The sequence below is a fragment of the Epinephelus fuscoguttatus genome, linkage group LG24 (assembly GCF_011397635.1).
Source record: "Epinephelus fuscoguttatus linkage group LG24, E.fuscoguttatus.final_Chr_v1".
In the NCBI taxonomy this organism is placed as follows: Eukaryota; Metazoa; Chordata; class Actinopteri; order Perciformes; family Serranidae; genus Epinephelus; species Epinephelus fuscoguttatus.
Window position 1 is genome coordinate 8195007 of NC_064775.1, and position 26779 is coordinate 8221785.

The window sequence follows — 26779 nt, forward strand, 5'->3', positions numbered from 1 at the left end:
AATCTATATAAGCAGAAGTTATGGGTTCTTGAGGCAAATGTGTTCCTCATGAGGAGAGGCATCTCTGTGCAAAGTTTCATGTCTCTACGACATACGGGGCATGAGATATGCCCATTCAAAGTTTGCAATTTCAATCGGTTGCTATAGCGCCCCCCTTTGGCCAATTGATGTAATATTGCTTCATTCACATCCTCCCATGACCCTCTACCACTGTGCCAAATTTCACATGGATTGACCAAGTCAGTGAGGAGAAAAATGTGGAACAGACACACACAGACAGAGTTTTTGTCATTAAGATTATTAAATATGACCGCAGTAAGTACTGATTGTTATTTCAGAGAGCTGTATACGGGTCAGAGTGTAAAAGCCTTTGGAGCAGCAGTAGGCTAGTCACTGTTTAACTCGCTCCTAAAACTTGGCACCTCTTAGCCTGCACAAGTGCATCAATATCAGGTGTGTCTATTGCCTTTTGTTAAAAAGCTGTTTCAAAAACAGATTTTTCCTGCTTCTACGTGAATTATTGATTTAAATTTTGTATCTACTGAATTAGCATTCTGTGTTTTTTGGGGTCTTTTATGTATATTTCACTGAGCACATATTGTGTCATGACAGATGAAAACCACCTGAAAGCTCCCCATACCAACACTTATCACACAGCAGCTGATCCACATATTTCACCACAGTACAGGAGGTCAGTAAATTGTTTAATTAGATTTCATATCTCTAACTCTCCATCCCTATAGGCCATCGCTGCATTTATAGCCACAGTAAAAAAAAAAAAAAAAAAAAAAAAAAGAAGTCCAAGCACCAGCTATAGCCAGATATAACAGGTTATATTACTAGCTGTATAAATCACATGCAAAAGTAGAGATAACTGTACTCTGACCTGTAGATACATGCACACAGGCATCTTTATAAAAGCATCAAATGATTTCAGGGAGCTGTTTCTTAACTGGATATATGTGTTGTAGATATACGTCTACTTTCACTTCATCTTTATTCAGATTATCAGACAGACAGCCATTCACACTCACACTGACACCTTCAGGCAATCCTGCATGTCGTTGGACTGTGGGAGGAAGCTGGAGAAAACCCACATTGGGAGAACCTGCAAACCCAACCCAGAAGGGCCGTGACTAGCTGGTGGGTTTGCACTCAGAGCCCTCTCGCTGTGAGGTGACAGTTCTAACAAATACACAACCGTGCAGCCCTGCATTCATCAGAAATAAAAACGCAACCACTGTAGCTCCAATGCGAGATTAGACTTTATGTAGATGACATATTACTTTACCTACAAGTGCCTCCGACCTCTATTGAAGACCACAAAACATCTCTGCAAGTTATCTCACCTGGTACAGCGGGTGCTTGTTATACAGGTTGCATCTGGGGTTGCTCAGCAACTATACCCAGCACTGTATCATAGCCTACTTGCCAAAAATCCTGACTGCAGAACTGATCTTCTTCCAGGCGCTGTTTGTGTGCAGACCTATCGTCCTTGGGGCAAATGCAAAGCTCTGGCAGGCTTGCACTAAAATGATCGTCTTCTTCTCCATATTCTTCTCCACAGACTGATACTTACGGAAGAAGGGGAAGATATCCGTTGGCTGTGATTGGTTGTTCCTCATCACATGACATGCCGTGCGTCTCTGCTGCGTTCCAAAAGTTTACCCCAGAGCACAATTCTGGTGTCTGAGCAATACTTCAGGACATCCTGTCCTGTTTACAGTTGGTTTTTGACTCTCCATCTTTGGTTATGCTAATAAAGGTTAATACGTTAAATTAGCCATGATCCCACAAATTCCTCGACACATAAACTGTCTCCCAACACATCCACAACCACACACGTACACCTATAGGTACATACCAAACGAAGCAGCAGTGCAAATAGTCACATCTCACAACTATTGCCTACAGCCCAGGGTGCACATCTACATCCATAACTGGAGAAGTGCTCAGTTTCAGAATGACCACGAATGATCCATAATACTTTCCAAAAACAATTTGTACCACTGGATGTAGCCAACTACACCACAAAGCTTTACCTTCGAAACCAACTGATAAATCTTCCATTGTTAATGAACTCTCTTGAACCATGTTTGCGTAATAATTAAAAAGGTTGCAAATATGTTTAGTTTTCTTTATTAGAATAATTAAACCTGCATTGAAAGTACTGTAATTTCTGACTGTGAAAAGTCATAAACTCACAATGAAACCTTGTAACACTGACATCCATTGAGCTAAAGACAAGATTTACTGTCTTGTTAAATTTACACTATTTCTATGTACTTACGTCTGCCATTAAGTTCCTATAAGGATTTATGTCACATTTGACTTCAGTCTCTCATTAGTAGAGAAATCCTCCACCCCAAAAAATCCTAAAGTCAAGGGTCAAGAGTCAGGAAGTGGTAAAAAGTCTTGCAATCATATACAATGCACAAATTCCTCAACTACACATGTGCACTCCTGCATATCCTCTCTCCAAATGCAGACTCTGCTTTGCTTCCCAGGGGCTACATAAACTCCCAGCATTGAGGGCCCTTCAATACAGTCGCCATTGTTCTGTCCTGACGAACCTGTAGCCCCTGTAAATGTGGTGCCATGGCCTGTAACTCAGACCAGGCGTAGCCGTACACAATTTCTGCATGCTTTATGGCTGCTTTTATTGGTGTCTGGCAGCCAGGGTATAGGGCAGTAGGCCACTGTGATACAGTGACACACATTGTGAAGCTCTTCCAGCCTGCAGCTATCCTATTATATAACTGCAAGGTTTTCAAAACTTTCAACAGGAAGCAACATTGCTGCATGTTAAAGAATTTTGCAAATATTCCGCTTTGCTTATGGTTTTAGCTCTTCCTATGAACACAAACTGAATGTTCATACTGTGTAAATCCTGTCAATGCAAAACACTGAGTTGGTAAGAAAAAAAAAAAGCCTTGTGCAGAGTTTTGTGTCATGCTAAAGTAATTGTAGGTCTTGCGGTCCTTATATTACATCACCTCTTTTGGCCAGTGTCTGCACATTTTTGAAGTGCCTAAAGAGATCACGCGACAAGCAGGAAGTCACAGGCTCACTACGGCGTTCAACAGTGATGTCTCTTGATGTAGGGACCACAAAAAGGATACCTAATACCTGCCTGATCATTCATTCAGCCAATCAGGGTGCAAGCTCCATGTCGACTGCCTCATTTTCACTGCATGGTTTGGCTCGACTTGATTCACTTTTGGTTCTTTTCTCTATTTTGTTTCCCACTGGGGACAGTACCCCCTCAGTGTAGGCAGGATTCTCAGCCAATCACCATGGCGACGAAGTATGAAACTGCTGTGACATCACCCTCAACACGACACTCACCAAATCCTTTCATCTGCAGCCAAACAGAGAACAGTCTGTACTTTGTAACTGAGTGAATAAAAAAATTGTGGTTGCTATGTATGGTAACTTGGCTATTTAAAAATGGCGGCTTTGTGCAGGATGTCCCGTGTTACACAAGTTATGATTCTGGTGCTTATTCTTTCTGACCAATCAGCAGTCTGCAGTGTTTTAAGTCCGTTTAAGTCCACCTTCTAGTGGAGGCTAAGCTCGCTTGGAACCAAACTACATTTACCCCAACACCTTTGTATGCCTCCGCGAACCATTCAAGTTGCAGTTACAGTTCACATCCATGTCTGTCCAGACTCATATGTAGCCATGACAACCCAGCAGCACAGAAGATCTATACTATCAGCACAGTTTGAACCTGGACACTCAAGATTAGAGTCACAAATTCAGTATCTGATCAAAAGTCTCCCCTTCTGTTCCTGAGGTATGACATTGAAAAATGGCCAGAGAAGTTTTTTTGCAGAATATTATGGTGTCACAGTGAAGCTGACCTTTGACCTTTTGGATATGAAATGTCATTGTATTGTCATTTTATCCTAATTGTGTGAAATTTTGTCATAATGGGCATACTGATTCTTAAGTTATAGCCAAAAACATGTTTTTTGAGGTCACAGTGACCTTTGATCACCAAAATCTTATTGTTGAGTCCAAGTGGACGTTTGTGCCAAATTTGAATAAATTCCCTCAAGGCGTTCTTGAGCTATTGCATTCATGAGAATGAGACGGAGGGACCTGATATAATTTTTAATGAAAGGCCTTTATGTAACAAAGCTATTGTTATGTGGCACAAATGATGGCAAGAACTCAAAGACAGCATCGAAGGACTGCTACAAGTGACTGTTAGTATTTTCTAATATGTTGAGATAAGAGGAAGAATTAAATTATTAAATTAAAGGCATGGTGATGCAGATAATGTTTGACAGCTCAACAAAGGGTTTAATGACTTGCACTGACTGACATAATGATCATGTGTTACTTGACAGATTCTCATTTACCCCCTTGAGGGAGGTCAGAGGTCAGATTCAGTACAGCGCAGCTACCCTGCAGCTGACTTGCTCAAAAGCATCTCAACAGTGTGAATGTTTGACAACACGAGGCCATCTATTTGGTTACAGTCTGCCAACTATCAGACCAGAAAGGGGAATGCAATTCAATATTTAGAGGACTTTTAGAACTGTGTATTTCTCACACACTCAGACCAGACACAATAATCTGTAACCTTCACATTAGTCCTCAAATTGGTCTTCTTGCCTCGTTTGAACCCTTTTAACAAGAAGGTCTAAGTCCTTACCTCCTTCCCATACTCAATTTCCCATGTCCTAAATAGGTAAACATTCCTGTGGCTTAACCCCCTTCCTCTTCAACCTATGTGAAAAGCATACCTTGTAAAAGAGGAGTCTTTTAAATGTAACCTCTGGCCTTATGTCTACACTGTACAGGGCTCCCCTGAGGCCTGTGGTAGGCCAGATATTTGGTGCTGATAATCTTTCCTGGAGATTTTATGGGAATGTTTTGAGGGGCAATTCCCTACACGAGTCTTTAAACCACAGTGGGCAGTCCCGGGATGCGTGCTGCTTTCATAGATTTGTGGAGCTTCGTTGGAAATTTAAGGTCATTTATCCAAATAAACTGCTGTTTTTTGCCTTTTTTGGTCTTCTTTCCCTGATGGTATCCTGCAGATATCTCAATCTTTACAATCACATTGTTAAACACTACATGTAACATATGAGTACTATTTTGTGGACAAAAGGTTTGCTCAGCAAGGTTGGTCACTTTGCACCATTGGTTAAATACTTGACAAAGAGAGGTCAAAGTTTCTCTGAATATTTATTTTTGGTCTGAGCTGTGACAAAAGGCCATTTTTTCAGAGGTACTGCTCTCTCTGCTGCTCAGAAGGTCCAATAAGTGATTTCAGTGCTACTCTAGTCAGTTAGCTTTAATACCTGCCCGGTTGGTAGATGAAAATGTTGGCATAGTATATTTCCACAAACCATGAATACATTAATTTGCATGTTTTATATGTATCATATCAGTGTTTCTACAGTGACGTAGGATATTAGTTGCCTTCCTATGTTTCCATCAGCTTTTTAGGCACCAACTGTGGGTGTTTTGTAGTGACCTTTCCATGTTTTCCCATCTGGGATAGTGTCATGAAAAGTGTTTCGTTCGTCCCATAGGGCCGCCTAAAGGTGGGGCGTAGGCGGCCCTATGGGACGAACAGGGCATAAAATTAACATTTTACCTCATCTGCCATTGGCTAGTGACCTCCAAAAATTTACCAGCCAAACATATTTTTCACCAGCCAAATAAAAAAATTGTGCCTTATTTGACGAAAGATACGTTTTTAGTATGAAAATCCAACTTTAGGAAAATCCAACCCTGTCCTCTGTGTTTCTTTGGCGTGCTTGCGGCAAAGGCTGCAGGTCATCGTGTTGGTGTGCGGGTCGTAGGTCAGCCATGACCGCGGCTGGCCAATCTCGTCTAGTTTCCGTTTTTCAAAAAATGCCATGCGACATTTGTACTCCGTTTAACTGTCTGTTCTTCTTGTCCAAATCCAACATATTCATCTTCGTTTTTCCTCTTTTCTGGCGGTGGCTTTACGGCAGAAATGTGTCGAAACATCTTGCTCAGAAGTTACCATAGAATGCCCAGGAAACAAGTTCCGGTAGCTGACGTCATGCTTTCCTGGCACATGTACAATAAGCGATGAGGGTCAAAATAGTCTGACACAGCCAGAGGCGGTCCTGGCTAGTTTTACGCCCTGGGCAAACCATCCCTCGGCGAGTCTACAAAACTGGTGAGCTTTTTTTTTTTTTTTTTTGAGAAATGGTCGAAGCACATAAAAAACCCACATGCAATTCATCGGCCACTGGCGGGTGTGTGTTTTTGTTTTACACACCAAACTCATTTTTTAACCGCCATTGGCGCTTGGCGGGTGTTAATTTTACGCCCTGGGCATAACATACTGAAACATTGCTTCTTTTCTTGACTTCAAATCTGGCTATGTTCGGTCCAAACCTGATCTTTTCCTAACCATAACCAAGTGTTTTTTGTTCCTAAACCTCAGCCTTGCAGCCAATTTTCCCCAGTGGCCATTCACGGTACTGCAGTGCAAAAGTCCCCTGCGGCCCAGAAAGCATTTTCCCACCATTATAAAAGAGATGTCTATAAAACTGGACATCTTGAATTGTAACACAATTAGTTATGACTCTTTCTGCTATAAATTTTAATATTTGTAAAACTCTCTTCAAGTTGAGAAAAACAATCTATTAATGTGTGATTAGCTGAATTAGCTTAGCTTAGCATAGAGACTGTAAACAGTGGGAGACAGCTAGCATGGTTCTTTCCAAAGCTAAAACAAATCTGACCAACACCTCTAAAGCTCACTAAATAACAAGATATAGAGTTGAAATGTGCTGATTTTTTTTTCTATTGGTATTGAGCTTGGCTAGCTGTTCCAGTCTTTATGCTAAGCTAACAGGCTCTACCTGCATTGAGAGAGTGGTATCAGCCTTTTCATCAACCTCTCAGCAAGAAAGGACATATGCATATTCCAAAACAGGCTATTCCTTCAGTATTTCAGATAACACATTGTCCAACCCATCTCCCATATAAACAGGGCCGAAACCGACAGGATGGAGCGTCATATCATGCATGAGCCAACTTCTGAAACTAAAACAAACAAAACACACCATGAATGTGATTTATAAAAACATGATAGTTCGTCTCCTGTGTGGATGCTGGATTCCGCACTTTAATACCCACTCATGGATTCAGATTTTGGTGCTTTCATTTGCTTCATAATCAAGACACCAACTGCCTGTGAGCACAGTATGAGTACCTATGTGGCATCTTCACTCCAGACCAAATTGGATTTAATTGCTGTTTATGAAACCGACAAATGGAGCATGTACCAAATAAGTTTGAATTCTAGCGGGCGTTTCCTGAAAATACAGATGTTTCTGCATGAATTGATACTAGTTGTATTTGAAGGTCTTGCGTCCTGGGATTAATAGGTCATAGAGTTTTTGGAATGAGCCTCCATTTGGCTCTACGCAACACTGTACAAAGTTGTTATAATCACACATAGTTACACAAATTATTTGGTTAAGTATTTGATAATAATAGAACGACATTCCAGCATATTTTAACGACTAACCTTGTCCTTACGCTGAACTTACCTCTGTTTATGCGGATTCTCACTAAGCCTCCAATGCAGCGCCTTAATGAGATGAACTAATTAAGACCCTGTTCGTCCGGATCATTTTACAGAAAAGTGAGTGCACCCTGCCTCTCTCTTGCCCATCCAGCGTTTGCCTGGGATGAAACGCACTCTCAGGGAAATCAAGGCAAGCTAAACAAACCCAGATTCCTGTTGCTCACTGAGCCTGAAGGTAGGGGCTGAACGATCATGGGAGTCTCAGCCTCAGCTCTCCTTCGATCCAGCATCAACCCTTCAACAACATGAGCAGTGGTCGTTTTGTGTAAACCACATAACGTTAACGATGCCGATGTAGTCACTAAATTTAACACTTTCGAAGCAATACTTGACAATTTATACAAGATACCAGTATAACACTTGATATAGTTCAACTTATATCAAGCGGTACATATATGATTTAGCAAAAGGAGGACAAAAGTGGGCGTGGAGGTCAAGTCTCCAGCCATCAAGTCAGCTGCACAGTGCTTAAACCGTCTATTGTCGCCAAGGCTCCCAGACCTTCACACTCTGGGCCGAGGTTGCCCCAGGATGGAATGCAGTGCTGGATTATCTCAAAACATCAAATAATAAGCCCCCCTTCCGCTGACACTGACAGCAAATACAAAGACTCCTGTTTTTCGTCCCAGTGGAGAATTAAAGACACGAAGAGAACTCTGCGGGAGCTGACGTTGAAGGTTAGCTGATGAATGAACTGGATGGAAGCTGCTATTTTAAACCCACAACACAAAAAACCTGATTAATTTCCGGTGACTCGTACCCCACATATCTCCACTGTTGTGCACATGACAACGTTGTAGGGTACCTGCCAGGTAATTATATCATTACAGGCCATCGCATCCATTATAACCTGATTTGATTATTTCATTACTGTGCTCTTTGCTGACTTGGCAGCTTTCACTGGCAAGGTTTTGCATTCCATAGCCGGCCGTTTTATACGCTTGGATGCCGGGAGACTTAATTGAGGTTAAGCACCTCGGTCAAGGGGCTCTGAGGGCCACACTGCTCCACTGAGGATTTGAGTAAGTGGGCCCCTTGACTCTCTGACCAGCAGCTTACAGGAAAACATGGATACATTGTGCATGAAAAGTGGTCAGGCAGGAACATTTGGAAATAACTGCCATGTTGTTTTGGTGTTGTAAAACTACTTGGATGAGTAACAGCTGAAGTAAGGGATGATAAAAATCAAGGGTGTAGCACCAACTTAAGACAGACACGCTTTGAGTCAAGACTGACAAGACCCAAGATAAGTCCTAAGTCCTTGAGTTTCAAGTCCTTACCAAGTCATAGTGTGCTCTTAAAAATTTAGATTTATTGTTAAAACAAGTTTGTTAGAAGCTGTTGCGTCTTCATTTTTGTTGAGCACCATGTAGTTTTTGTATGCGAATGATATTATCTTTGGTATCATTTTTTTCTCGTCCCTCAGAAACAAAATGTTCGTTTGTCATGGTTCTCTCTCGCAACTTGATTTTCTACTCGTTCAATGGTGTTCATTATGCCTTTAGTTTCTGATAATGACTTTAGTTGTTCTTTTATCTCAGACATGTTAGGATGTTTCATACCTTGACATGTTCCGTCCGCCGCCTCTCCAGCATGCTGCTCCAGGTCTGGGAGAGCATGTATGCCCCCTCGTCCCTGTTCATTGTTTCTAAAGCAGGTGGTGTCACACCTCCCTAATATCGGCTGATTGACAGATCAGCTGATAAAGATGTGTCACAACCACCACCAAGTGACACTTCTAAGGAAGGCGGTAGTTTCCGCCGAAACATGTCAAGGTATGTAACATCCTAAGATGTCTGAGATAAAAGAACAACTAAAGTTATTCATTGTCTACTGTCGGATTGATTAAACAAAGTGGATCTAGGGAATTAAGCATCGACTTGCTGGAAATGAATAGCGTTAACGTTAGTCGCTTCAAAACAAAGGGAAATTAAATGATCTTTGGACGTGGGGGCAGGTATCAAATATTTTTCAGTCCAAGTGAAGTTGTGAGACATTGATGTTGAAGTCCAACCTGAGTTGCAAGTCTTTCTTGATTTCGTCAAGTTAAGTCTTAAGTCATCGAATTTGTGACTTGAGCCCACTCCTCTGGTTGAGTGTAGAGATTTAAAGCCTGAATCTGACATTTATTACAATCAAAATTCCTAAATTTGACTGTTTTAGGCCAAATCAGACCTCTGCAAAGGCCAACTGCCTTATCTCACAATGTTGACAAAAGTGAGAAAACGATTTGTGTATCTGCCCCGTGATTCGGATCCACTCCAAAATTGAATGGGTTCGCCATTTGCTCATGTTACACATGTTTCATCAAGATTCATTAAAATTAGGCTAGAAATTTTTCCCATAATCCTGCTGACAAACAGATGAACAATCCTCCTTGGAGGAGGGAATAAAGGGATTTTGCATTTTTCTACCAGGACTGTATTCCTGGCGTTGAAACAACACTTAGACCATCATGTGGGGAGATCAAATTTGCAAAAATCGATATTTAAACAGTTAAAATAATACAGAAAATGCAGAAAGAAAATATTCGGTAACACCTCAAAATACAGCCTGCTTGCAATTTACAACGTAATTTAGTTTTAAGAATCAGGTACCAATAGAATACTTTCCAGCTCATACATGTAGATACAGAACAAGAGAGTAGCAATTTGGTATTATACTCTTGTTTTCTTTTACTCTTACATTTAAGCTGTCTTAGATTTAGTTTTTTACAGCCTTTTTTGGTTTTAGTAGCTCAAGAATAAAAATGCTTGGGTGTGGATTCTTGATTTTTAACATGCTGACGGAGGAAACTGATTGTCAGTCTGATGCTATTGAGTGTTATGTCTGCCTAGATACTTCAAAAACAGTAACAAAACTATGATCATTATGTAGATAATCCATCTGATTATCTATGATAGGCACAACTGCATGCCAGAATGCTGAATCACAAGCACAATGATGAAAGCTACAGTAGATATGATCTATGACACACAGATGTTTCCAATGAAGTGACCACATACTGGGGAGATGACACAGTGACAATAAATTCTCTGATACACAACTCTACTCCCAGGCTCCTTGCAGCTACATTCGCTAATTTGTACACAGCTATGGTTCAAGAACACACCATAGCATCGGGTTCCTCCTGTCCCATTGACACGTAGTGGAACAATGAGGATCTTGGCAACAGCTCAGCGCTGTTGGGGGAAAACTGGGCCCACATTACTGGTTTCAGTTATTCTGTTAAATCCCCCTGCCAACAACCCATCAAAAGGGGCAGATTGCTCAGCGCAGGCCAAAATCCCGCCACACTGTGATGACAGCAAAGTGCATTTGCCAAATCCAAGTAGCTGCCTCAGCACTGTGGTCGGATCACAAGAAAGGCTTGGAAACATCTGTGGTCAGCTTTGGCAACCGTTACAAAGCCCGTGCAGCTAAATAGGGACCACGAATAAAACCCACGTGCTTTAACAAACATGACATCATGGCGTAGTAGCACAGAGAGGTGAAGTAGGTCTTTAGGTGAATATATGACTGTGTACTGTGGCAAAACTGCATAACAACAACAGCTCGGAGCTTGTTTACTGATTTCTATATTTACACCAGTGAGCTTAACATTTAATGACGTAAGTGCTTTAATTTAAACAGAATTTAGGGCAAAGATCAGAGCATAGGACGAAATGTTCAACACTGATAGAAACACAACTTCTCTGAGTGAAACGTCATCTGAGGATTTAATTATTAAAAGCACGACTATGTGACTTTCTGAGAGATGAAATAACACATTCATCTTAAAAATGGAATATAAGCAGAAAAATACGCCCTTGCTCAGTGGTTTTGGTGCTATAGCTTCACTTAGTCTGGAATGAACACTGAATTATGATGGCCAGCGTTAGCGAATGGCGGCAAACTTTGGCCAGATATTGTTTTATAACCGACTCACTTCTAAGGTGATTAAAGAGTAAAAAATAAACTATTCCCCCCTTGAACTCCCTCAAGAACCCCTGAGTAAGAACCACTGGTCTAGAAAGTCACCATCCAGGTGCCCCTTCAAAACCTGCCTGTTCAGAATAGTCACTATAATTGCTTGGCCTGTGATGTTGCTTCTTTTAGCTTTGCCAAGAACGTAACTCAGTGGTGCAGTCCTTAAATACTGTGTACTTTTACTTCACTGGAAAACATTACAGTACTACATTTACACGACAGAGACATATTACTGGATGCACTGCAGATTCAGATTTTATTCACAAACAATTACAGTATTGTGTTTTATTATTCATTAAACTATCCAGCAGTATATTACAACTGAAAGCTCCACGTTAAACAGATGTTAAGTAAATGTACGTAACTGCACACTCGCCTCGTTTGAATTGTTTTGAAGATGTGCATCTCATTGTTCCAGTTGGAAAGAAGTGTCATTCTGTTTTGTAAACATTTCACACGAGTTATTGATGCAGGAAGTTTTCTTTCCAACTTTCACGAACTAGTTAAGCGCACTGACACTGACCGTATTAGTCTCCTTTCCTCCTTCCATGTTGATAAGCTTGTTTATTTACCTTTTAAATGGTGCCACATTTGTAAGGAACATGCATTTGTGGGATGAGCAGCAGAGCTGAGTATGGGGGTTGCGGCCATGAAAAATTTGCCAAATCTTCTCTGCCAATGCCAAACAGCCTTTTTTTTGCTGTTGCTTCTGACTCTTGTTTTGAGCTTCTGGTACTCCCAGGCCTGTGAGCATGGACCCTGCTACAGTGGTCAGTTGGTGTCTGCTCCAAGAATCAGCATGCCACGTTTGACTGATCTGGATAGGGCCCGTGCGATAGGGCAACGTCAAGCTGGTCTTCCGCAAAACCAAGGAGTGAGCCCTAGTACCATCTGTGAACTGAAGGCTAAGGGGTTTATGACAGACTACCTCCAGAATTTGAGAGTGTAGAGGATGAACTGGCCTGCCAGCAGTCCTGACCTCAACCCCATTGAACATTTGTGGGACCAGCTTGGGTGTGCTGTTTGTGCCAGAGTGACCAACACAAACACGTTGGCTGACTTGCGACAAATGCTGGTTGAAGAATGGGATGCCATCCCACAGCAGTGTGTGACCAGGCTGGTGACCAGCATGAGGAGGCTGTGTATGGTTCTTCCACACGCTACTGAGGCTCCTGTTTGTTAAATGAATAAATTGTTAAAATGCCAATATGTCTTGTTTCAGCTCTGCTGCTCATCCCACAAATGCATGTTCCTTACAAATGTGGCACCATTTAAAAGGGAAGTAAACAGGCTTTCCAATGGTATAAGATTTATTGCCAAGAAGCATTGTTACAACAAAGAAATAATCTACCAAACACAAATTTCCTTACTTTTAGAGCTTAGTTTATTAGATGTGGTCCATGAGTGTCTTTCATTAAAGGGATACTTTGCAGATTTTCAACCAGGTCTGTGGGAGGTGTGGGGAGTGTGTGTGGTTAAACATTGTTAAGGCGCCCCCCTGTGCAGAGTATTGCCCGCTCTTATATGTAATATGCTGAATCACGTGAAACTTCATCTTGCATAACCAAACACGTGTTTTGTGTCATCCGGTGGATTTCGGCTGATGGGTGAGCAGGAACTCTCATCACTGCCAGCACGGGGAGCGGCTCCAATTCATGCATGTTTGGTCAAGTTACATACTCTCTGACTATGCTAAACACTGAACATAAAGCCTGTACTGATGGGAGTATTGGATTTGGATTTGTGTGGAAATCATAGTGTGAAAACCCGCAGTAGACACGTGTGGTAACCATCACAACACTGACAGAAACACTGAAAATTCTGCTGTGTCGTGCAGGTGTAAGCTTTATGTCGGACCACGAGGAAGTCATGCTGCCGTAACAAGAGTGGCAGCAGTGACACAATAGCCGGTAGTATAGTAGAGCAAACCTGCTTAACCTGCATCAAGTTTTTATCTTAGAAGGGTTTATCGTAATTAGTGGGTGTGGGCGATTCATATGATGCTGAATTACAGGACAGAGTTGAGCAAGAGTTCTGCTCATACTTATTAACTTATAACTGTCACTGTGTATATTTGCGCAATAACTGTACTTAAGTACAATTCTGAGGTACTTTACAGGAGCATTTCCATTTTATCACCCTGACTGTATATATTCTGTTTGTGTAAATAATCTTGTTCAACTATATATACATATATATATATATGTTTGTTAATAATTCCTGTTTATTTAACTAAATATTTGTAATTACTATTGTTTAAATTTCTTATATTCTCATGTATCTTTCCTCTCTTGCAAGGAGCACCTGTAACATAAATAATTTCCCCTCGGGGATCAATAAAGTATTTCTGATTCTGATTCTGAATATGCGACTTTGTACTTGCCCTCCACGACATTTCGGAGAAAAATACAGTACTTTTTACTCCACTATATTTAGTTATCTTAGCAAATGATTTGAATACTTCTTCCACCACTGACCAACCTGCAGACATATTACATTGTGAAATCATCTTACATCATATGATAACATGGCACACAGAGGTCCGTAAACATAACTCGTGGGATTGTGTTAACATTGTTTTTAGAGTCATTACAATTCTGCCGCAAATTTACAATTCATACTTAAACACAGCCACACTTACACACACACATGTACAAATAGCTTGCACCTACCAGAGGAAACTTGACAGTGCTCTGTTCTCTCTGTAGTCTTCTCAGGTGTTGGATCGTAGCTGCAACAATAAAACACACACAGGTCAGGTGGGAGGTGCTGATAAGCTTCAAACATTCAGGTGTGCTGTTTTCTTTGGTTTTGCCCCAAAGCTTGAGTGTTTCTAGAACTAATGTGAACAGATCGTCATATGAAGTAAAAGTAAATGTTCCCTCACTCACGTTAGGTGCTCTTCTCCTGTCCTGAAGGAGGGCTGAACCGAATAACACCGAGTAACACAGAAAACATCACAGGTGTATTGGATGAAGGAGGAGGAGCTGATAAGAGACGTCGGTGTAGAGGCAGGATGCTTGGAGCAGTTTGTGTTTTGATTATGTATGAGCGTGTTCAGTGAGGACTGTGAAAACTGAGGCTACATCCATTTTGTCCATTCAGATCTGTTTTTAATGAACGCCTTTCTTCTTGTCTTTCGTTCTGTTTCGGTTTCTTGATTTAATGGTTGTACTGTCTTTCTAAGACGGAGTTTGGATGGGGTTCCTGATCACACACACTTACACTCATTGTGCAGTATTTTTACATGGAACCGTGTGGCATTGCTGTCATTGATGATCTTACCTAATGATCTGATATTGTGCTGTGTCATGCTGATGTAGGGTTGTGGCCAGTGTTGTCACTGTGTAGGTGTAGGGGCGGAAATGAAATGTGACACCTAATTATGGCATGTGCCCTGAGATGCTGAAGGCTCTAGACATTGCGGGGCTGTTTTGGCTGACACACCTTTTCAATGTCACGTGGAGTCACATGGAGGTCGGAGACAGTGCAGTTTCCCCATCTCTAATTATTGGGGTATTGCACTGCTCAGCCTCCTTGGGAAAGACACAGGGTCAAACACAGTCAAGGGGAGAGAGTGTCCATTTTGGAGACCTCGGAATCACCTCTCTCTTAGCTGTGGCTTAGAGGTAGAGCAGGTCATCCACTAATCGGAAGATCAGCGGTTTGATCCTCGGCTCTTCCAGTCTGCATGTCAAAGTATCCTTGGGCAAGATACTTAACCCCAAATTGCTCCAGATGACTGTTCTATTAGTGAGTGTGTGTGAATGATTAATGAGTAGTGGATGGCAACTTGTATGGTAGCCTCGGCCACCGGTGTGTGAATGGGTGAATGTAGCATGTACTTTAAAAGCGCATCGAGCGGTCGGAAGACTAGAAAAGTGCTCTCCAAGGGCAGTCCATTCAGTGTGTTACTGGGGTGCCAACTAGCTCACCCAGTAGAGTGGATGCCCCATGTCCAAAAATCCTGTCCTTGCCACAGCAGCCACGGGTTCAATTCCAACCCATGGCCCTTTGCTGCATGTCGCCCCCCCTCTCTCTTCCCTAAAAACACAGAAAAAAACCCAGCGAGGCTAAAGGGGGAGTGGAAACAGCTGTGAATGTCAGCGGAGCAGGTAAGGTGATGAGAAATGTCGGGAACATGAGAGTTGCTGCGGAGCAGGAGGGAGTGGCATGATCTGAAATGAAAAAGGAAGACAGCGGTTATAAAATGTGAAACTAGAATCTTAGCTACTCCAATCATAAGTTACCACATTAATTCATGCACGTGTGTGAACACGTCTTGGTCACGCAGTCAACGGTGTATATCATCCTGCAGTACGCCCATTACATGTTGTCAGAATGAATCAGCAAGTTATGAAAACTCAGCAGGTGATATAATGTCAGTAAGGTGATAATATATTCTTATTATATTCAATGTCCTGTTTGACTTATAGTACCTGTGGGTGAGAATGTTTGACATCTATAAAATATCATTTCTATTTCCATCAGAAAGAGTCACCAATAAATGTTCAGTATTCAGTGAATTATAACTTTGAGACACGTGTAAGTTCTCTTAAGTTCTCTTACTTATGTGGTTAGATTACTGGCTTGTGAAAAGAATACAGATAAAGGGAAAGGGGGAGGGAGGGTCATGAGTAAAACCGGTCGTACCTCAAAACAAGGTTCATACAAGGAACTAGGCTTAAACAAACTCACAAAATGTCAAGACAGATATTTTCTCGCACGTTTTATTTAAACTCAACAGAAGCGAAATAAAACTCACAAAAGTTATTTAGTTTGTTCGTCCACTCTTAGAACAATCACCAACTCTGGTTTGGTCATTCAAAAAGTCAAATCTTAAGATGTACGGTTTTCCCCTGCTGACTTTCTCTGCTGTCACCTGTCACCCCAGGTTCGGTGCTTGGTTCTCGGTATTTAGGAGGGTGTTTAGGAGGTTGGCATCAGCAGAGCAGAGACAACAGGAGGGGTAGTGCTGATGGAGGAGGTCAGAGAGATATGGAGGAGCTAGATTGTTAAAGGCCTTAAAGATGATGAGTAGAATCTTTAAGTGTATCCTGTGTTTAAGTGGAGGACAGTGGAGCCAGTAAAGGCCGTGGAGGACTGACGTGATGTGGTCATGTGAGTGGGTTCTGGTATGAAGGCTGGAAGCAGAGTTCTGTACATACTGAAGTTTACTGAGGACGGTGTTTGTGGTGCCGTAGATGATGTTGTTGCACTAGTCAAGCCTGGATGTTACAAGTGCATGGGGTCTTTCAGCAACAGAGGGTGACAGAGAGGGTCTGAGGCGGGCAATGTTATGGAGGTGAAAGAAGGCTGTTTTGGTGATGTGGTTGACATAAGACAGGAAGGAGAGGGTGGGGTCAAAGACAACTCTTAGTTTGTGGACTTGGGTGGAGGGGGTGATGGTGGAGCCATCAGTATTGAGTGCAAAATCCTGATTGGGGCAGGTAAGGGAGTCTGGACCAGTGATTAAGGCCCAATCCCAATACCCCCCCTTGCCCACTACCCCTTGGCCCTCGAAATGAAGCAACGAGGGGTAGGGGTTGAAATCTTTCCCTAGGAATTGGGACACCACTCACTACGTCACCACGTCGGTCACATTCACGCATGCGTAACTATTTTAAACAGGAAGCTGCGAGCCATCTATATTTCCAACCGGCATCTACAATGGAGTCTCCAGTTGAGCTCATCCTACCTATCGCGTTTGCTGTATTCATCATGCTTCGTTTGATGAACAACAGATGACAGGGGATTTCTGCTAGCTAGCTAGCTAACATTACGAGGCAGCATATTTATACTAGCTGGCGTGTTATCGTAATGTGAAAAGTCCGACAATTTTGCAGAACAGGACAGATGACAGACGCCAGACAGCCAGCTAACAAGCAACCTTACGACGGTAACGTTAGCTATGTATGAACTTTTTTCCCCGTCTCTTGCTCGGTGGTAGCCATGGCGACGTCGACCCATTACTGGCAAGTCAGCATCTGAAATTCCTCGCTCCGAAGGGCTAGTTTCATACCCACTACCCCTCGTTACGCCCCCTACCCCTACACGCAAAAAGGAATTGGGACACCACTACCCCTCGCGGGAACGTGCAAATGTAGGGGTAGGGCTAAGAGGGGGTGTTGGGACAGGCCCTAAGATTTCTGACTTACTGAAGTTGAGTTTCCGAAAATGTCTTTGAATCCATGGTTTAATGTCCGTTAGGCAGGTGGTGACGGTGGAGTGAGTGGCAGCAGTGATGGTCTTGGAAGAGAGGTAGAGTTGTGTATCATCCACGTAACAGTGAAACTGGAGGCCGTGGAGGATGCAAAGGATGAAGGGAAAGTGACCAAGCACCAAACCTGGAGCAGGTTATGTTCATAGAAATAACAGTGAAGTCTGCACACTTACTCCATGCCACAAAAGTTTAATCAGAACATTTCAAACCTACTTTCGTCAGGTCAAAATGGCTTATGTTCACTAAGTTTACCATCTTAGTTTGGCTACTTGTATAACACAAAGGATATGACTCACTGTTTTTTGCTCTGTCAAAAGGCTGTACATGCAATTACCTCTCATATAGGTCAGTTGGCCAGGCAAAGTTAAAACTAGCGCCAAGGGATGTATACGTCATGTTAATGTGCTGCTGTCTGGCACGCAGAGAGGAAACCTGTCATTTCAAAGAGGTCAGGACCTCGAAAAAAGTATTGTCCACCAACAGTTCAGGGAGTCCACAACACTGTCAGAGGAAGAGGAGAGGCAGGTTTAAAAGTCCACACAGACACACGTGTTTGCTTTGGACTTTGCAAATTGAGGGCTAGTGGGAGCTACGCAACACATTCCATAGTCTCCCTTTATTAAGACATTAACATTAGCCTGTGTGGTCGGTCCTCTGTTATTTATTGGCCTTTCATCCCAGACTATTGTGGCATGTTGATGATCCCCCTACAGCTTTATAATCTCAACACATACACGCTGTCTCATGTAAACACAGGTTTGCAACATTTCTGTGTGTCTAGAGTTTGAAGTGTGACAACAGAAGGCCTGTAAAAATATATAAATATACATCAAGTGCTTCCTGTAATGCAACGTACCACTCAAGTGGGGACAAAGTTCCCTGATCCTGGATTAGTGGCTGCACTGGCAGTGCGTGCAGTCCTCGAACATATAAATCAGCTTGTTCGATGAAGTGTTGGAGACTTACCTGTCTGTCAGCCAACACCGCCTAAAACCTTTTGGCTTTTTAAGCTGGATTGCAAAGTGAAGCTTTGTGTGTGTGCATGCATCCTGCACACCCTGTACGTGATTGTAAAACCCCAATTAGGCCTGTATCTGTTTCACCTCAGTGCTTTTCTGGGAAAGCCAGAGAGGGAGAGAGATGCCGACTGATAGAAACCGAAGCAGTCTGTCATTAAGAGTGCAGGGCCCCATCAAAACAAGACCAACATGCTCTAATAACCAGCTTTCCACTGCGCTCTGTCTCCGTTGTTCCTTCTGCATCTCGCTCTGGTTATGCAGCCTATTATTCCCTGTCTTAATTCTTCTGTGGCTCTTTTCTAAATTGATAAAATTGTTTAAGTCGGTGTTTTTACTGGTTTACATTACCATTTGTTTTGAGGAGGAAGAGACCTCTGGGGGTAATTTGGCTCATGGCAAAAACCTCCTGAACGTCTTGATGTTAAGTTATCAGAGAAACAAGGTGAGCACACATTAGCAGGTGCTAGGCTAACGGCCCGTCTCCAAAATGCCAAACAGCGTCGGAGAAACAGTGATTAGTGACATGAAACTGCTTTATTCAGTGTTTTTACTGGTTTTAATCACCTGGACCTTTCATTTTGGAGAGGAAGAGACCTGTGCGGATAATTCGGCTCCTGGTTAAAACCGCCCTGAACACTGAAGGAATTCTAACCGGGAGAAGTTTCCGTTTAGTTAAGATACACCAAAAACAACAAGCAGGAGAGGCAGTCTAGTACAGTTAAAATTAAAAAATGTGTGTTTACTCTTTAACAATAACATCGGTGAAGGCCATAAGATGATAAATACAGTACCAATAAAGTAGACACATCGCCAGATAATAGTATCTAAACTCACTGCAAGTTACAAAAAGGTACATGTTAGATCAAGATAAAAGAACGAGAGGCTATACTGAGACACAATGGTGCTTTGAGCCAGATGCTAACATCAGCATGCTAACATGCTCACAGTAACAATGCTTCCACTTTTAAAAATGTGGCTGCTAAAAGACTTACTTGACTGCTTGTGGTTGCTTCTGAAATTCATCCAGTGGGCATTGGTCACGGCCTATTTATCCTTCTGTCTGCTCTTTGTTTCTTAGTCTCATTCCTAACCTCTGCTCAGAGTTGGTATCGTGTGTGTTGTCTGGTTGTGTTGTCTCAACGTTAAATTATTTGGGATTGTCTCATTTATTGAATCAGAGGTTAGACTTTTGTGCAACAGAGTCACATGTTCATGAGGAAGGTATTTTCTAAACTTGCCCAAAGAGCTCAAATTTCTCACATGACGACATTTTCTTGCAAAATGGCTGCAGCTGGAATAACTCGCTAAAATATGCAACAGATTTGTCTGTGCTGTGATATTTGAGGCTGTAAATTTAGAATGGTCACCAGAGGAAAATTTGGCATTGTAATTTTCCATGAACACGTTACGTTTGCATGTTTCATATGTATGAAGGTTTCTAAAGACACGTACTGTAAGTGCAGGGATTGGTGGATGGCGTGTCACCCAGACAAGACGCCTGCCAAGCTGACCACTGTTTGAGACCAACAAACAACCAAACTAGTTGTTTTTTAATGAGTCATTGCTGTGTTTCCAGAGTTCTTTTAGCCACCAAACATGGGTGGTTTGTAGGGACCTGTCAGTGTTTTTCCACCAGTCATAGTGCCACAAAATGCCATTGTTTCCTATCGAGAAATCGTTTCCTGCCAGGACTGTACCACAAAACTGCTTGTTTTTCATTGAGGACCCCCCCCCCCCCCAACAAAAAAAACAGGTTTTTTAAGCCAAAACATGATCTTTTCTTAACCGTAACCAAGCAGTTTTTGTGCCTAAACCCAACCACATGTTAACCACAGAAAGGTAAAGTTTCAAAGTATCTGCTGCCTAATAACGTACACATTTATCTGTGGTTTGTGAAAACTTTTACTGCCAACACTGTTCTGGCGATTGGATTGGTAATGTGTGGTTTGTTGGATTGGGCTTTCTTGTTTAAGAGCTGTAATTTTGCACACACATTGTGGGTTGTTAGTAGTATTGTAATTATTTTAATAAATTACCCCTTTTTGGAAGAACCTTGGAATAAAAAACTTTGGGGCTTTTGGTTCTTCAGAGCCCAGAACCTTGGAGAACCAAAGATCTAATGCATTGGCCTCCTGTTCCTTTCTGTCTGGCCTTTTAGGGTCACAGAGTTGGAATGAGGATGGACAGACAGTGATGCAGAAACCTATTTGGCACAGCTCTGTGCTCAGAGAGGCAGAGGGAAAGGAAAATATGCAGAAAAACTGGGTTGGTCAATAAAACTGCAAAGAAGAGGCAAGAAAAGAGGGAAAAACACGGCAATTAGGATGCGGTTAAATTGTTTGCTTCATACAATAGCATTCAATATCGTCAAGTATGAATTGCACAGCCTGCTTAAAATCTAGTCTGTCCCAAACAATGCAATGTCGAGCCTTGCCACACCACAGCGAGCAACTGCCAAACTAAATCTTCAGGCCCGACATTCTGAATAATTGTTCCTGTTTAGTTTGATTTTGATGAAATGCAAGAAGACAGATTTTCAGTGGAGACTTCTGGAAAGACAAATGCAAACATGCGAGCCTCTGAAGAATCTGTAACACATGATGTCTGTCATCCATCCTGTTTTGATGATGTCCCTCTGCATAATGAAGAACTTCCATCTTGGACATTTGACATTTGGACACGTGAAACAGATTATCAGGGAAGTCCACCCTGAAACTAATTTGTGTAATTTTGAAAGTGCGATCACGGGATGCATTGTTCCCCTTCGTGTTAATGGTGTCACGCCTGATGGATAGATGAAATGCAAAACTGATCGTGCAACTTCACTGGCGCGTGTTGTTGCAAGTGTTGACGGACAATGAAAACGCCCCCCTCAAGGAACACGTGCGTCTGTGCTAAACTGTCAGCTGTAATTACTGTATTATTAAATTGTGATACAGAGCCGTTTTTGGTGTAATTATACCCACACCCTTTCCCCCTCTGACAGGGAGGAAATGCATTCCAGGCATCTTAGCTCCGAGCGTTTACTACAGTCTGACATGCTGTCACATTTCTCTTTATCTGATGGCTTAAGTCTGACACTGTCAGCCAGAGTGAGGGGCAAACAAGAACCTGAGGGCTCACAGCTGCTTTCTTAAGTTACAACCTAATCCGAAACACACTCAGATGCAAGTATACAAACACATACATACAGATGCAATGACAGAATGCACAAAGCATAGACACATTTACAGTGCCTGTGGGATGTCTTGTACTTAGCTAGCATTATTGTGGCTGAAAATAATTTTTCCAGCAGCAACAACTTCGCAGTGTCATGCCATTGTTCTGATGGCTCGTTATACTGAAGCCCCAGTTGTCCAAAAAAATGTCCCATTGGACCGAAAATACATAGCAGTCATGCACATCCATAAATCTTTCAAGGCAGGTACTGGACAGACTACAGCATTGGCTCAAAGCGTCACTTGTGGATGTGCTAATAAGTTGCACTTAAGGGAACTACAGTGTCCAAGGTCAATGATGCCGTTGGACCTTGCAGGCATGATCCACCCTACTCTGCCTTTGACTGACTTATCCTGATATTGTTGCACCAACCCTCACCAATCTCACTCTGCATGCCTACACCCAACAAACCCAACCAACAGAGGTAATTTGTACTAGCCGATCAGAGGCAGAGTAGTGTTAGTGATGCCTGCGTCATACTAGATGACACATGACATATTATTTAGCCATGTATTTCTGTGTACGAGGGTGTGTAACACATTTTTGGAGAAGCAGCCCTTCGGAGCAATGTGCGTTTGTTTTTGGGAAACCGGGATGTTGGACAAATGGGCTTTAAGTCCAATGGAACATTTTTCAGACTACTTGGGGATTCTGAATTACTAGCTGTTGGAACGTTGGGCAGTCACTGAATGTGGAGCACTTAGGGAGCGATCACACCGAGATGAAACGCCAGAAATGCGACGCCAATAAAACCATTGTTTTCCTATCATACGGCACGTCTGACTGGCGTTCAAGTGTCTTTTTAGATGGGCGTTTTTGTAGACGCTTCTTTTTAGACGCACGTAGACGCTGAAAAGTTAAAATATTTTCAACTTTTTGAGCGTCAGACGCCAGTAGCTAGCGTGCATTGAATAAGCCCTTCCAGCATTTCAAGCATTTCTGTGTGATCGCCCCCTTACTGCATGGATAAAGTACAGCACACTGTATCTGACACGTGCGTGTAACGCTATCACATACAGAATGTGTGCACAGGTAAAGCCCAGTTAAGCTTCTATTTTGCTGGAGATCTGTGGGCTTACTAACTTGCTAGCTACTCCCTGGCTAACTATGCTAAATTTTAATAGCCACGTATCCCAAGCGCCATGCATTTGACCACGTGAGTTTCTTACTTGTGTGATTTATGACCATGAATGTATAAAGAGAACCAGATACAGCAGTGGTGACAGGGTCAAGGTCAAGGTCAAATTTATTTATCTAGCACATTTGAAAACAACCAGAGTTGACCAAAGTGCTTCACAAGCAAAAAAGAAACAGGGCCCTGTCCATTCCTATGAAAGCTGCTCAGTTGCAGCTTGAGGCCAAAAACCTCAATATATGTCTGCGGTATGAAATGATTTGGATCTTACGCATCACTGGGTTTACACCGTCTGAACGGCTAAGTTCCGGATTAGCCCATGCTACCTTGAATGGGGACAAACGGGGCTCTTCGAGACTTCTTGAATGCTATTGGACTGGACGCATCAAATTCTGATAGTGAAACAAGTTGTTTAGTGGGGGTTGTGGCACTCAATCTTTCCACTAGAGGGAGTTGGAGAGAGTACTAATTATACATCATGTTTTCACAGGGCTGCCCCTGACCAAATTGGGGCCCTAAGCGAAATTTTATTTGGAGGCCCCCATCCCAAATGTATCATAGGTACAAAATGACCGTACAACAACTTGCCATTTAACTTGACAACCTTTACTGGCAATAACAAATGTACTGTAGATACAGTAGTTTGGCTGTATGAGTCAAATAAAATAAAAAATTCAACCTGAAATAAATAAATAAACAAATTTGAGTCACAAATAGCCATCAATTACTCATCAAAAGAAAGTAACTTCCACCACCTCAATCCCCCACCCTTGATTAAACACTGAAAATAAAATAAAAGAGGGAGACAGGTTTTTCCTACTTAATCTTATTTTGTTATATTTCTCCCTCTCCCCTCTCTGGGAGCATCCGACCTCCCGGCCCCGCACATACCCCGGAGGCTCGGGTCTCCCCCTCCGTGGAGCCCGCCCCCCCTCCCGTCCCCGCACATACTCCTGAGGCTCTTTTGGACGACATGTCGACAACTCTTCACCTGCTGCAGCTCTGCAAGTGCCTGCCGGCGCACCCCTCTTATTGTTAAGATGTCAAGTGCTGTCAATCATTGCAGCGACGCATGGGCGGTCAGGTCTCTTCTCTCCTTCCTCGAGCTGATTCTACGCGCGCCTCACGGTAGCGCATGTGCGCATCCATTGCGCATATGTGCAAATGCGTCCCCTTGCGCAAAATGTGCCCCCCCAGGGAAGATGAGGCCCTACGCACAGCGTGTGTTCTGCGTTTAGGGAGGGGCGGCCCTGTGTTTTCATACATCAAATATACACCACAGCACTGAAATTTCAGGTTAATCCAAAGATATGTGTCTGATAAGAAGCTTTCGCCACTAGGTGGCACTATGACTATCACGTTATATTGACATATAAATGTGCTCAGAGTGGGACTAATATGAATCATGTGAAGTTTGGTGGACATCGGACCATTTACGCCAAAGTTATAGCAATTTCCTGTTTCATGACGAGACATCAAAATTAAACCCTCTGCAGCACACGTAGACACTAATGATATGTCATGTTCCACTGTTCCACTGATTTACAGATGCCTCTTTCATAATGTAAGTCTATGGGGAAAGTTTTTGGTCCTAATGGCATCACATGATGGACCCGGAAGTTGTAATTCCACGTTTGGCCAAGTAAAGTTAGGGTAGTAAGGTTTAGGAAAAGATACATGATGATGAAGTACTTCAAAATGTCTCAAAGTTCACTTGGTTTCACACGGTCTCCTAAGGAAAGTCCAGTGTTTAGTGACCCATCCCCCACACCTACCTGCCTTCTTATGTGCTTTCCTGCTGTCAGCGCATTGGTCACGTCATTGCAGCCTTCTCAAATAAGTGGGTTATACACATACAAATTTTGGTGTATTACTTCTCCTAGGCCTGACTTGAAGCATGCCTGACAGCGTGCTAAAAGACGTAGGCCATCAACTGGATAAAGTCTACACCAGTTGATGATCCATGTAGAAACATGAAACTAAAGAAACAGCTAGTGAGTCCCAGTGTTCCCAAAAGTAACATCACACTAAAGGATTTTAACTTCAACCTCGTCCTTGACCTTGTCTGATCTGTGTTATGTATGACAGTTATTCTGACAATGAGAGGGGCATATATCAGCTGTCTGCCTTGCCTCCGAGAACAGTCTGCACACCTGTAATCTGGCTCACAAGTATTTTGTTCACTGTGAAATATTTACAAGCTCTCATCCCAAGGAACAAGAGTTCTGATTCCTTTATTACACCTGTCACCTTTCAACAACCACTTATTTAATGGGGTAGGCGGAGGACAGGAATCTGTCAGGGTTCCTGTGAGGAGCACAGCCTTGTCTCCTAATGACACATTTGGATGGCTGAGCGGTAAACAAAACTGCAGTCCCGGACACGACTCCAGTCTGTTAACATTCTTTTGGAAAAATCCAGAGATTGTAAGGAGAGCTGAGAATACAGGGGTGGGTAGCAGTGTAATGGAATGAGGCATGTGTTTATGGTTTTTTGGCAAGGCTGGAGCTGACTTTTCACACTGTGCGTCTTCCATTTTTAATCTCTTGCATATTTTATTGACTCTGTAGTGCAGAAGTTCTGTCAAGACTTAGATGAACAGAAGAAGAAAAATAGGTTTCGTGAGCTACAATGTGCTCATATGTCAGAGCAGCAATAGTCAGAGGAAACATTTCTGAGGACCAAAGGGAGGGTCCGCTTCTCTGATCCAAATCTAAGCTTATAACCTCACTATCCTCTGCTGGGACCTCATTTATAAAAGCCTTTGTGCGGTTTCTGTCCTTTTGGCCTAATCCAAGACAGAGTTGTGATTCATGAAAAGCCCAAGTGTTTCATTTCAAAAGCTACGTAATAAAATAGTAACCTCCTGCACGCTGTCTGCATTAGATAACTCTTTGTTGCTGAAGCATTTTGTCACTGAGCAGATCCTCGTCAAACTTCAAGGAGGTAACAGAGGAAGCAACGTACTTATCATCATCAGACAATGGAAAAAACCTGGGCTAATAAGCCAATACAAAAAAAACGAAGGGTTATCATTCAGTGTGGAGGATCAAACTGATTAAGACTAACACACTGGGGAGAAGAAAAATGGGAAGCATGGAAAACACTGAAAATATATACAAATGTGGACCCAGGCAAATAGATCCTTGAGAACCAAATACACAAAACCAATGCCAAAGAAATACAGGCAAGGGACGTTGACTGTCATGTAACTCTATACCAGCAGGCGGCGATAGTCTGTATTCATCAGTCAAAAAGGTACACTGGAAACAGAACTGATTCAAGACACTAGTTAGCCAGTGTGTTGATAACGTAAACAATCACACACTGTTCGGAAATTTAGCCTGACAAGGACCAACTAGTGCCAACGGTGCAGGACACACCGTAAAAACTAGGCCAACAAACGCTTGACAACGGCTCAACATTGACCAGTGGTGTGTCAGGGCCTTTACACTGGCAAAGACAACTCAACACACCGCAACTTAAAGGCACTCTATAGAGTTTTTGACAACTAGTAGCGTTACTGAGCAATGTTTTTACAAATGGGTCCACATGTACGAGTGGGTCTCATGCACATACAGACCACATGATACACCTTACTGCCACCGAGCTAGTGTGCC

At 42.5% G+C, this 26779-nt stretch overlaps 1 protein-coding gene across 2 annotated transcripts in view; it reads right to left on the reverse strand.

Annotated features, from left to right (window-relative positions):
• The window catches only part of LOC125884908 (sodium- and chloride-dependent GABA transporter 2-like), a 40806-nt gene extending 24701 nt beyond the window's left edge, over positions 1 to 16105 (reverse strand). Inside the window, exons 1-2 of one of the 2 annotated variants that reach the window (XM_049570184.1) lie at positions 15499 to 15696; positions 14236 to 14294 (exon numbers count right to left, since the gene is read on the reverse strand). The gene's annotated coding sequence lies outside the window, so the exon portion shown is untranslated. Of the gene's footprint in view, positions 1 to 14235 lie in introns of both variants that reach the window. The other variant, XM_049570183.1, reaches the window with a different exon arrangement.
• Between the last annotated feature and the right edge of the window lie 10674 nt (positions 16106 to 26779).